Genomic DNA, 14,024 nt, shown 5'->3' on the forward strand with positions numbered 1-14,024 from the left:
GGCTTTGTCTACTCCCAGTCCTCTACATGACACCTTATTGCCAAGGACTATTCCTTCCTTAACCAAAAAGTGGCATTTTCCCAATCCAGCGTAGGATTTGTCTCTTCATAATGAGCTAGGACTCGATCTATATTCTATAATCATACATCAAAGGAATTACCGTAAATAGAGAAGTAATCCAACGAGCTTCCCTACCTACTGCTGAATCCAAGAGAATCTTGGTATTTCACTTTAGCCTTACAATGGAAGTATGAATAAGAACATCATTAGACTGATGATGGTGAGGGAAATTTCTGAGCGTGTTTTTAAATCACTCCCAAGCTTGGTAGAGATTCTATCCTTCTTTTTATCTAAAACTCAGAATCTCGCTTCTCAATTGCGTAGTCTTTCCAGATGGAAAGAATCAAATAAGGAACTTCTGAGCTAGATCTTCCCAAGAAGTGATGGAGAGTGGTGGTTCATCATGTAACCACCACTTCGCTTCCCCAATTAAATAAAAAGGGAAGAGTGTTAGTCTAATATTATAGGAATATAAGTATCGCTTATTTCCATGAAGGTCTATATGTGCTGCTGTGGGTCTTCATTCATAAGGACAGAATATTTCCCTGCCAAATTCAGTAACTGCACCATATCTGCTTTAATTCAAACTGACCACCTAGCTCAGGCTTGCGAGTACTGTTAGTCGCATGGTTCATGAGTGGGATTGCCACCTTGTGAACAGGTCTAGTAGCTAGTTGAGCAAGAACTGCTGGGATAATCGAAGCTGGGACATGTCTGGCTTTTGGATCAACACGATTATTTGGATCAACCATATTAGGATCTCTTCTTCCAGCCATTTGAACCTGTTGAATGGGATTTTTAGATCTTCTTCTTTGTTGAAACATCAATTCTATTTCTGCAAAAGGCTCTACCAACTCTTTATCTCTCACCAGTCCTGTATTTAGATAAAACTGCAAATATTCAGTCGCTAAGATCAAGTCATTAACACTTAAACTTATTATCAAAAACCAAAAATTTAACAAATTACTAATTATGCTAGTCCCCGGCAACGGGTCTAAAACCTCATTGCCTTCAATTGCACATGTAAGTACACGTGATCATACAAGTAATATAGTGACTTAGATAGTTAGATATCGTTCCCACGAAGACTAAGCAATTAGCAAATTAACAAATTTTAGTTCTAGAGAATGATATATTAAGTGTTGTAAAGTATCACGATGATTTTGAAATTGTGAACAAAAATGTAAATAAATAAGAAATAGCAATTTTTGACAATAGCAAAGAACGCAACAGTTGTAAATAGTAATGATGAGAATTTGGGTTGAGTAACATCTAATAATCACACAATTCTGTCTTCTTATCACATTCTAGTTTGTTATCAAGTTATTGATTCGCAAGGTTTATGGTATGATTTTGTTCTCCCGACCTCAAATCTTGTACTTATCTGAATATTACAACTACAACTCCCACCAAGACGCAACAATTTATCTTGATGCATACAACTTTCTTCTTGCAATTGATCTAAATAAGGCTCCTAGGTATATCCTTATCCTAAGTGCTAATTCAAACTCCTTATTTTAAAAAGGATAAGAACCTTTCTCATTAATTCCTTTATTTTATTCTATGATTCTCCTCTCGGATTCAAATAAAAATATAAATTTATTCTACTAGTAGCCACTCATTAAAATAGTAAGATAAAGAAATTAATAACAACTCATATGATAATCCAACAAGAAATTGCGATAATGAATATCAAAGAGTAATCAAGTTCTTGGCCTGAACCCCAGAACAAGGGTGTTTAGCCACTCATGTTTGAATTCAACATAAAAAATAAGTAATTAATCATACCAAGAATTAATCTTGAAGTAAAGGAGTTCAAAATAAATTTTAAGAACCCTAAAAGATAGAATTTTGTGTTTTTTCCGCCGCTACTATGATTCCCAAAGTGTCTCCAAATTGTATTGAATTTTTACTTTTATAGCTAAGGTGAAAAATGCTCTTTTTCCTCTTACTGCGTCACGGCAGTCTTCTCATTTCCATTCTTACTGTGAAGTAGTGGAATTGCAGTGTGACTCTGTTTAGTGACAATTGTGGATTGGACACTCACCGTGATGTGGTGGAATCGTGGTGAGGTACTGGATAGTGACAATTTCCTATTTCACCTCCACCGCGACATGTGGTGACTTCCTGAAAGAGAATTCTGGAGCTTTTTCCTTTCATATTTTCTTCTGAAGTCATGTTCCAAGGCCTTTATTTCTCCTTTCATCATCATATCTCCTTAATGTGTCTAATCATGTTCAATTCTATCAAAATTTAATCCTGCACACACTAATCATATCCATTAAATAAGGAACACACTTATGGCTCGACTTTAATCAGAATATCACATTTTTTATCTCTGAACAAGTCTAAATATGGGTAAATATAGGTGATTAGACATATAAATATGCCCAAGATCATGCTTTAATATCGATGTGAGCTTAAACAAGAGATGTTCCCTCTCCACTAACTCTACGTTAATGTGGTCCATAAAATGATCAAACCAAGAAATGAAAGGTTCTCTAAATCCAACTATGTGGACCCTCATGGAATTGCTTGGCATTAAAGTAAATATTAATATACCTATCCTCAATATAAAGTACATGAATTGGGTTCTTTTGAAAGGTGATAAAAAGTATCATGATCTTCCTTATAGTTTCTGCATGACCTCTATTTTTGAGAACTATGTTGTTCCAGCTCAGGTTTTGTATCCCCATACCTCTAAGGACATTTTTGGTAGATTGAACTGTGTTGCATTACTAGGTTCAATAAGGCAAGCTGACACAACTATGCAAAAGTGGTAAAATGAATAGGACGATACCTTGGTTGAGTTGGAACAGAATCATACTCAAGAAAAGGAACTTCTTCAGGCCAGAAATCATACTTTAGAGGCAGACCTTGCCAAGGAAAGGGCAGACAATACAAAGGTCATTCGTAAGTTGAAAAAGCTGAGTTCATCTATTACTTTGACCTCTTCAGCTCTATTATCTTAGTTCCCTAGGAATACATTCCTTTAAGCCTTTTATTGTTGAAGTGCCTAGTTTTTTTTTGTTGTTTTTCTTTTCTTGCTCAAATGTAGATCTTATCTTGCTAAATCAATGAAATCACCTTTCTTTTGACTATGTCTCATCTTTTTTTGTCTTGAATTTTGCATTGTTTAATTACATTATATTCCTCTGATTTTTTTATTGATAGCCTAGTGGCCATGATTTGTTTAGCATTGCACTTTTTTCTTTATAATGTTATGACTGTGCTTTTCGATGATGCCAAAATGGGGAAGACTTAGGTTGTGTTTATAACTTATAACAAACCTATTTCTTGATAAAAAGATCTTAAATTAGTGAATATAGAAAAAGGTAGGAGTTGTACATGACAGGAGGTTTATGATCACCAAAAAGGGGAAATTTTTTGGAGTTCATGAAATTTTAATGATTTACAAAATTGGTGAAACATGTTAATTCAGGTGGTTCACTAACATGCAGGCAAATGATTAAAATCCCATAAAGAGTTCACTAATACAAGAGAACAAGAGCACTTGGATTAAGGAATAGATAAGTTATTGTAGTTGATAAACTCAAAAGTAATCATCATTTATGGAATAGAAGACATTAAGTATGATTACAAAAATTGAAGATAACAGAGGTTGAGGTTGAGTTGAAGAAAGAATTCTACTTAGAGAAGGAGATTCACTTCACACCAAACTCTTAAGAGTTGAGAGTTTCACTAGAGATAAAAGTTTGATGTTAAGATTAATAATTTGAGAATTGTGTTTAAAAGAGGGAGTGACTTCCATAGTTACTCCTCACTAACAAACCAAAAGACAATAGGCGAATTGACTTAGAAGTTCACAACTTGGAGAACACATAGTTGAACCTGGTTCTATTACATAGAAAGTATGGTGTCTTAGTTTCTATGTATCCGGTTTGGTTCCTGTGTGTAATATAGATGTAATTCTCTCTTCAGTGAAATTTAAACAGAATTAGGATTATTTTCTGCAAGTTGTAGAACACAAAAACTTTTCGTATACCTTGAGAGGTTTGTGAGTTTTGATTAGTAGGAGTTAAGTTTATAATTCCTAAATTACATGTCTTGTAATTTGTCTTTTGTTGAGGCTACAAGTTGTTTAGTGAAGTTTGGGGTGAAATCTTTTAAATGTATAGGTCATGTTTTTTCACATCTTTTTAAGTCAGGTGTTTTACACGTGAAAATCCCTATCTTATTTTCTTACACCACTTTAGATTATTTGAAACATTAGGCAACTAGTTTCACTCATAAGTAATTAATAAGCTAAATTAGGCAATCTAGTAGGTAGCGTACTATATCAAAAATGATCCCGATCATTTAATGTTTCTTAATCTATATGCCAAGTCAGTAGTGGGAAAGTATTGATGGATGAAGGATAAACTTTTTATGTATAAATAGTAGAAATTGAACTGCATTTGTTGAGTTTGTGTGCTTGCTTCTTTTGTATTTTGAACTCCCTTATAAAAAAAAATTTCCAGACAGTTATTGACCCTCTAAAAACTCCAAATCTATATTGTTGAGTAAAATATTCAACCATCTTGCTGAAAGACCTATTTACTGTCTCTTTAATCATTCCATGAGAATGTCTATCTGACACTTTGACTACTTATTTGTAAGATGGATGTTCACTAAATAAGAATATATATCACACATAATATTGGACTGTTGAGACAATTAATGAGGATTAATACGGAGAAAAAAAAGAACATAAAAGTGAAACAAATGGGTTAGAGATGAGGATATAGAGGAATCAAAAAAGATAAACCTTCTTAAATTCTCCATATAATTTTAGCAACAAAGAGATGTTACTCCCTCCCTTCCTATATATGTGCTTATTGTTAACTTAGGCACATCCTTATGAATTACTCATTCCTAGAAAAAAGTGTGTTTTTACTAACTAACCCTTCATATAAGTCTTTTAGCATTACGCGGAAAATCATAACATCTAATAACCTATGGGTTCACACAAACATAGTAAGATGTTTCTTAGTGCTGAAAAAATGAAGGCAATGAAAACCTTCTAACCAAGATTTTACTACTACTACCTACAAGACAGCTCTTCAGGTTCAAAGTTGTCTCCAAACGGTGAATCATTCTCGAGTGCACTCACTCTGGTATTGCCTTTTGTTTCCCCTACATTTTGTTACATCCCCCGTAAAGTTATACCAAAGTCAAAGAATAAACAGAGAAGAATGTAACTAGAAGACAATGAGATACATGACCATAGAAGGAAGATGAGAGAATAACAACATATGCCAAAACTTCAACATAATTTCCATGCCAAGTGCAATATCAAAAAATCTTTTAATAGCTTGGTTGCTCTCTCTTGCCTCCGATTACACAAAAACTTTTCCAATATCCCAAATACACTCTTTAACTTAATATTTTGTGGCTAATAGAGTTAATAACAAAGGAAAAAAGAGAAGGAAGACACTAAAATAAAGATTTTAAACCCCAAAAATTCTAATTTTGATTGATTACTAAAAAGATAAAGTGACTAGAGTAAGAAACACATTCCCTATACAACTAATGTCCTGTGTTACTTTGTTTGTTTCCAATCTAGAATAGATTCTCAGGCAAATGAAAAATAGAAAGACATAGCAATACCATACTAGCACTATATTCTATGCTGAAAAATTGAAATTTGCCTAGCTTGTGGTGGCTAAATAGTAGTTCTTGATTCCCTTCTTTTACCATAAAGGAAATGTAATGCCACGTAGCATTCTTGAATTAATATCTCACTTGGTAGCATGCTTAAAGAGCTAACTATCTCAAAATTTTCGAAGTGTCAAAAGGACTTAGCCATATTTTAAGCTCCTAAACTTTTAGTATTTCTGAATCAATCTTTTTGACCTCAAGATGCAGATTTTTAAGTTGATTCATGTTCAGAAGTGAAAAGGGGTGCCTCGGGGAAGTTTTGGATTTTTTAGGCGATGTTTGAGACATGTTTGGATGAGAAAAATAGAATACCGACGTGATCTAATTGCGTCGCATCCGTAATCGCATTGGTAGGACCAACGCATCGCATCGCTAAATACATCGGGTGTCCATTTTATTTTATTATTATTCTTGGGTTCAGGAGAGTATTTTAGTCTTTTTCCCTCATCATGTCTCTGCCATAACATGAAATTTAGTTGTGATTAAGGCATAGTATGCCAAAAGTTGCTCAAATTCCTTCAAAACAAAACCCAAAATTCCCTCACAAAGTTCAAGGATTCATCTTCTTAGTCAAGATAATCAAGAAAAGAGTCAAGGATAGGGTTTCATTCTTTGAATTAAAAGACCTAAGGTATCTGGGACTACTATAAAAACCATGGGCAGAAGTTTCTCTGCTTTATAAAGTTGAAAAATCCCTTATCATGTTTATAAAGAAGGGTTTTGATGTTGTTTTGAAAAGTAAGTATCGTGGGATTGTTTTGAATAAAATATATGTTGTCTTGAACCATTCTTCAAGGAAATTGACCTATAACTATGTAGATATGATTTCGTATGTTTTGTAAAGTTGATTGAGAGCATGAATGACTAAACTCCCTCTCCTTTATAATATCTTTTATAACAAGTATTGTGGATTATTTAAATACATGAATTTTCTCAAGGAAAACTAGAGAGTGAATCCATTACTAATGATCGTAGAGTGACATGGTTTGTGACATGTTGAGAGGGGGTTTTCAAATAGAAAACATTTATCATGTCAAAATTAACAATTTCTATGGGTTTTGAACAATTTAAGCGTAACATAACCATCTTATGATTGTACTATTGAGAGGAGAGTGTGTTTGATGTAAACTAAAATAAAAACCTATTACATGAATCATATGATGTTTAAAAGCTACGGGTGGTCATTAATATTATAATATATGAATAGGCTGCAGATATGATATGATGTGATTTGATTGACTTATAAGTCAAGGTATGACTTACCGATGATTTCATGGCCTTAAAAAGATAGTGTTGAATGTTTTGAAAGTATGAACATGCTTACTTTAAAGATCTAAAAGTTGGGCTTAAGAGATCTTATAGGTTACCAGAAGAAGGCGTTTGAGTACAAAGGCTCATCGCTGAAAACCATAGTTTTCAATGAGGGAATTATGATATATGATCCTACATGAAAGGATATTTTATTAGCAGACCCCACCTGTGGTGTGATCACATGGGGTATCACCACTCCGATCCTAGTGGCTACTTGGACTGGAGGCTTAGCTGCTGATTCAAGTACAGGATTCGCATAGCCTGTGGAATTCCAGATTTGTAAGGTGTTTCGATTAGCTAAGAAGAATAACAAAGAGTGAGTCACGATTGTCAAGAATTGATTTGAAATTTAACAAATATGCGCATGTATTTTTACTTACCTAATGTTCACTGTTATTGTAAAATGCTCTCACCTATTTTGTATAAAAGCATATTATTTTTGGGTTGTTTCGCATACCAGTATATATGTATTAACCCTTTATATTTTAGGATCTGACGCACAGTGGTGGGGTCCCATTTAGTAGTAGACTTGTGTTTAAGAAGTTTCAGTTGGTGAGCCTTCTCTATTTAGTAAGGCCTAATTATTAGACTTTATTATTTCTTTCCATTTTAAGGTCTAATTGGGGGCCCTGTCCCAGTTTTAGACAAGATTTTGGCTTTGATATATTAGAGATTTTACAGACTGGTGTTAGATTTTATTAGAGATTTAAGGATTTTATTCCAACTTGTTCAACTGAATTATAATATTGACCATGATTCCGTATTGATGTGTACTTCAATATTTTTCATTTATAATATATGAATGTGTGCATGATTGCCAGATAGTGAAGAGCGCTTGAGTCTTCAAGGTTCAGGATTCTCATCATAGCTAGGGCCTCATCTAGGGTATGACAAACTTGGTATTAGAGCACAGTTCATGGTCCCAGGGTGTTTGTGAAATCGTGTCAGGTGGAATCATTTTTATGGGTGTGTAGCATGCCACACTTATAAGTAGGGGGCTACAAGACGTTTAGGAATGTCTCTCTCCATCATTCATAATTTAGTATGTGTTTTAGAATTTGAATGTCCTCTAACCAATGATTCCTTTATTTCAAAAAAATTAATCATGCCTCCTTGTAGGATTAACAAAACAAACCCCCAAGCTGAGGATTTTTGTCACACTCATGGGATGCGGACCTGTAATAGAGTTCGTACCCTAGAGTTTGTTACTACTCCGGTAGTTTCTCCAGTTTTAACTAGTCCACCTTTGGATCCACGGACTAGTGTTAATTGTCCTGATCTCTCTCAAAGAGAAGTCTCGAAGGATGAGTTCCGACAGTCCATCCATATGATTGCACAACTGGTGGCCTACTAGACCTGTCGGTCTAAAGATGTGGGTTTTGTGTCTGGTTCTTCAAAAGTTACATAGGTTGATAAATTCATAAGGCTGAACCCACCAGTATTCACAGGCACGAAGGTTGAGGAGGACACCTAAGTGGTCATTTATAAAATGGAGAAAATTTTTAGAGTTATGAATGTGAATGAGGTTGAAGGGGTTGAGTTGGCATTATATCAGTTGAAAGATGTGGCCAATCAGTGGTATAGTGAATGGGAAGATTTAAAGGGTACTGATGTTGAGCATTCTTTGTGGGGTTAGTTTGTGAAAGCTTTCCTAGACCATTTCTTTCCCCAGGAATTGAGGGAATCAAAGGCTGAGCAATTTATAAAATTAAAGAAAGGAAAAATGAGTGTTAAGGTGTATACCTTGAAGTTTAATCAGTTGTCCAGGTATGCTCCAGAATTATCAGGTAACATGAAAGCTCATATGAGGAAGTTTACATCCGTTTTCTTAATGATCTGGTGCTGGAATGCAAGGGAGCGAGGTTGAATAGAGATATGGATTTCTCCAGGTTATTCGCTCATATGTAACATGTTGAGGAGCAAAAAAAGGTTGGAAGAGGCAAGGGATAAAGACAGGCAGGCCAAGAGGACCAGGTTCATAGACCAGATCAACAGCCAATTCCAAGGAGGTAATAATTGGGGTAACAAGTGGTTAAAGAAAAAGTTTTGGAGTAATGCTCAGTCTTCAGCCAGCGCCTCAGTTCCCAGACCTCCAGTTGATCGATGATTTTAGAATTTTTATCCTTATAATAGTGCGGGAGTGCAGGGTACTTATTCCCAGGGGAGTGTGGCTTAGCCATTTAGGTCACACCCTCACTGCAGTGATTGTGGAAAGAATCATCCAGGGAATTGGTTTTTTAATGGTAAAGTGTGTTATGCGTGTGGTCGGCCGGGGCATCTTCAGCAGGACTGTCCCTCGAGAAATAACGTTAGGGGAACTAATTCCCTAGAAAATTCTACAGCCCCACAGCCACCCAAGGGTACTACTTCAGCTACTGGGAATGGTCATAACCAGTTATATGCTATGTCTAACCTCTAGGATGCAAAGGCTTCACCAAACGTTGTTACTAGTACGTTTAAAATTTTCTCCCATTATTTATATGTGATAGTTGATCTTGAGTTTGCCTTGTCCCATGTGACCCCGTATGTGGCAGTTAGTTTTGGTTTTGAGCCTGAAAATATTATTTAACCTTTCTCTGTCCCTACTCCTATTTGTGACTCTATTATGGCTAGAAGGATGTATAGAAATTGTTTTATGTCCTTCAGTCATTGTGATACTATGTTAGATCTTGTAAGCTTGATATGGTTGACTTTGATTCTATTTTAGAGATGGACTGGCTTTGTTCCTGTTATGCCACACTAGACAACAGAACCCGAAAAATCACTTTCTCCTTTTCAAATAAACCAGTGTTAGATTGGGAGGGATATTCCTTAGCACCTAGGGGGGAGTTCATATCTTACCTTAGATCTCAAAAAATTGTATCAAATAGTTGTTTGTACCATCTATTTCAGGTCAAAGATTCTAGTGCTGAAATTTCTTCCCTCAAGTCTATCCCTGTAGTTAACAAGTTCTCAAAAGTTTTTCCTGATGATCTCCTGGGGATCCCACCTGATAGGGAGATAGATTTCGGTATTTACTTATTGTCGGACACTCATCCTATTTCAATTTCGCCATACAGAATGGCCCCTGCCGAACAGAAAGAGTTAAAAGAGCTGTTAAAAGACCTCCTTGATAAAGGCTTTATTAATCCAAGTGTTTCTCCTTGGATATTTTGGTACTCTTCATGCGTAAGAAAAACTGTTCCCTCCGTATGTGTATAGATTATCATCAAATGAACCAGGTCAATATTAAAAAAATACCCACTTCCTAAAATTGATGATCTGCTTGATCAACTTCAAGGTGCTAACTCTTTCTCCAAGATAGGCCTCCATTCAGGGTATCATCAGTTGAAGGTTAGGGAGGCTGATATTCCCAAAACAATTTCCAAGCTTGATACGTTTATTATGAATTTTTAGTCATGTCCTTCGGATTGACTAATGCCCCCGCAGCTTTCATAGACCTAATAAATAGGGTGTTTCTCAATTTCTAGATCTGTTTGTCATAGTCTTTATTGATGACATCTTGGATTATTCTAAGAAAGGGGAGGATCATGCTAACCACCTTCGAATCATCCTTTATACCCTTAAAGATCATGAATTATATGCAAAGTTTTCCAAATATGAATTATGTCTTAATGCTACTGCTTTTCCGGGGCACATTGTTTCTAGTGAGAGGATTAAGGTTGACCCCTAAAAGAATAAGGCAGTGAGAAAATGGCCCAGACCAATGACTCCAACTAATATCCAGAGCATCATAGGCTTGGCAAGGTATTGCAGAAGATTTGTAGAGAGTTTTTCCTCCATAGCTGCTCCCCTTACCAAATTAACTCAAAAAGGCAAAGTTCTGATGGGTGGACTCATGTGAAAATAGTTTTAAGAAACTGAAAGATATATTGACTACCGCACTAGTTTTGTGCCTCCTGATAGTACATAAGGTTTTGTTGTGTATTTTGATGCATCTCTAGTGGAACTCGGGTGTGTGCTTATGCAACATGGTAAAGTGGTGGCTTATTTATCTAGGCAAGTGAATATACACGAAAGACTTATCCCACTCGTGACTTAGAGTTAGTAGCCAGGCTATTTGCACTTAAAATATGGTGACATTATCTTTATAGGGTGCACGTAGATATATTCACTGACTACAAAAGTTTGCAGTATGTTTTCACGCAGAAAGAATTAAATCTTAGGCAAAAGCGGTAGTTGAAACTATTAAAGGATTATGAAATGAGCCTACACTATCATTCGAGTAAGGCAAATGTGGTGGCCGACGCCCTTAGCAGGTTGTCAATGGGTAGTCTTTCTCATGTTGAGAAAGGGAAAAGAGAGATGGTGAAGGATATTCACTGGCTTGCAAATTTAGGAGTTTGTCTCCTAGATTCCTAAGAAGGAGGAGTAATTGTTCATGAGATAGCTAAATCTTCCCTATGTGGTGAAGTTAAGGAAAAGCAAGCTGAAGACTCTATCTGCAGATTAAGAATGATGTGGGTCAACAGATAGTGCTAGCGTTTGAAATTAGCAGTGATGGGATTTTGAGGTATCATGGTATGTTTTGTGTGTCGGATGTAGATGGGTTATGAGAAAGAATTCTCAATAAAGCTCACACTTCGAGGTATGTTGTTCACCCAGGTTCTACTAAAATGTATCATGACCTTATGGCTATTTACTGGTTAAATAATATGAAAAGAGATGTTTCTAACTTTGTGTCTATATGATTGAATTATCAACGAGTCAAAGTCCAACATTTGAGGCCAGGTGGTACTTCCCAAGAGATAGTCTTGCCAATGTGGAAATAGGAGATAATCAATATGGATTTTATCACAGGGCTTCTGATGTTCCAAATCCAATATGATTCTATTTAGGTTGTTGTAGACCGGATGGCCAAGTCACCTCACTTTCTGCCTGGGAGGAGTAATTATTTAGAAGATGATTATGCCAAGATGTACATTGAGGAAATAGTTCGCTTGCGTGGGGCATCGGTATCCAGTATATCGAATCGAGGTACGCAATTCTCTACATAGTTTTGGTGGTCTTTTTAGAAGGGTTTAGGTACCCAAGTGAACCTGAGTACTGGCTTTCACCCTCAGGCTGATGGGAAAGCTGAACGCACCATTAAGACCCTTGAGGATATACTGAGGGCCTATGTGGTTGACTTCAATGGTAGTTGGGTGGATCATTTGCAATTGATAGAATTCGCCCACCACAATAGCTACCACTCTAGTATTAGGATGTCTCCTTTTGAGGAACTTTATGGGAGGAGATGTAGGTCACCAATTAAATGGTATGAAGTGGGTGAACCTCAGATGTTTGAACCTAACCATGTTCATCAGGCAGTATAAAGGGTAAAGATCATTAGGGAATGACATAAGGAAGGTCAGAGTCTCTAGAAATCCTAAGCCGATGTTAGGAGAAGGTAGTTGGAATTTAAGGTTGGTGATTGGGTGTTTCTAAAAGTATCCTTTATGAAAGGACTCATGTGATTCAGAAGGAAGGGAAAGCTCATTCCACATTACAAAGGACCATACCAGATTATGAGAAGGATAGGTGGGGTTGCCTATGAGTTATAATTTCCTGCAAGCCTGGGTTCCGTGTATCCCGATTTCCATGTGTCCATGTCGAAGAAGTGCATTGAAAATCATTCTCTAGTGTTTCTTGTATAGGATATCAATGTTAAAGACTCCTTGTCATATGAAGAAGAACCTATTGCCATTTTGGATCACCAAGTTTGGAAGCTAAGGAGTAAGGAAATAGTTTTGGTTAAGGTGTTGTGGAAGAATCAAAAAGTTGAGGAAGCTACTTGGGAGTCGGAATATGACATGTGAACTAGATACCAAACCCTCTTTGAGACTGTGGATGATGACATATAAGGTATAAATCATCTACCACTCTCTTTATCTTTTACTTAGTATACTTAAAGTCATGTTTGTCTGTGTTTCGAACCATCATTTGAGGACGACTGATCCCAAGGGGGGATAATGTAACGCTCTGTAGCATTCTTTACTTAATAACTCACATGGAAGCATTCTTAAAGAGCTAACTATCTAACAATTTTCTAAGTGTCAAAGGGACTTAGCCAAATTTCAATCTCCTAAATGATTTCTTAATCGATCTTCCCAACGACGAGATACGGATTTTTTAGTTGATCATGTTCAGGGGTGAAAAAGAGTTGTCTCGAGGAAGTTTCAGATTTTTCAAACGACGTTTGAGACAGTTTGGATGAGCAAAATAGAAGCCTGATGCAATCTCATCGCGTTGCATCAATAAGTGCATTGGTAAGACCGACACGTCGCGTCGCTAAATGCATAAGGTTTCAAATTTATTTTATTATTGTTCTTAAGTCTAGGAGGTTACTTTAGGCTTTTTCCCTCGTCATGCCTCAGCAGCAACATTAAATTTAGTTGTGATTAAGGCATAGTATTTTGAAAGTTTCTCTAGTTCCTTTAAAGGAAAAAAAACTAACTTCCCTCCCAGATTCATCTTCTAAGTCAAGATTATCAAGAAAAGAGTCAAGGATAGGGTTTTATTTTTGGAACTAAAAGACCTAAGGTATGTGGGACTACTCTAAAAACCATGGACGTAAGTTTTACTATTTTATCAAGTTGAAAAATTCCTAATCATGTTTATAAAGGAGGGTTATGATATTTTTTCGAAAAGTATGTATCATGGGATTTATTTGTAGAAAATATATGTTGTCTTGCACCACATTTCAAGGAAATTGACCTATAATTATGTATATATGATTTCGTGTGTTTTGTAAAGTTGATAGAGAGCATGAATGACTAAACTCCCTTTCTTTTATGATATCTTTGCTATCAAGTATTGTGGATTGTTTAAATGCATGAATTTTCTTAACAAAAACTAGTGAGTGAATCCTTTACTAATGATCATGGAATGAGATGGTTTGTGACATGTTGAGCGGTGGTATTCAAATGGAAAACATTTGTCATGTCAAAATTAACAATTTCTATGGGTTTTGAACAATGTAAGCGTAACATGAAAATCTTATGATTGTACTA

At 35.9% G+C, this 14,024-nt stretch overlaps 1 non-coding gene across 1 annotated transcript; it reads left to right on the forward strand.

Moving 5' to 3' along the window:
* Nucleotides 1-272: 272 nt before the first annotated feature.
* LOC124895862 lies at nt 273-379 on the forward strand. The gene has a single exon (XR_007051910.1). It is a non-coding gene; the product is annotated as a small nucleolar RNA R71 (small nucleolar RNA).
* Nucleotides 380-14,024: the final 13,645 nt, after the last annotated feature.

This window comes from Capsicum annuum, unplaced genomic scaffold (assembly GCF_002878395.1).
Source record: "Capsicum annuum cultivar UCD-10X-F1 unplaced genomic scaffold, UCD10Xv1.1 ctg999, whole genome shotgun sequence".
Lineage (NCBI taxonomy): Eukaryota > Viridiplantae > Streptophyta > Magnoliopsida > Solanales > Solanaceae > Capsicum > Capsicum annuum.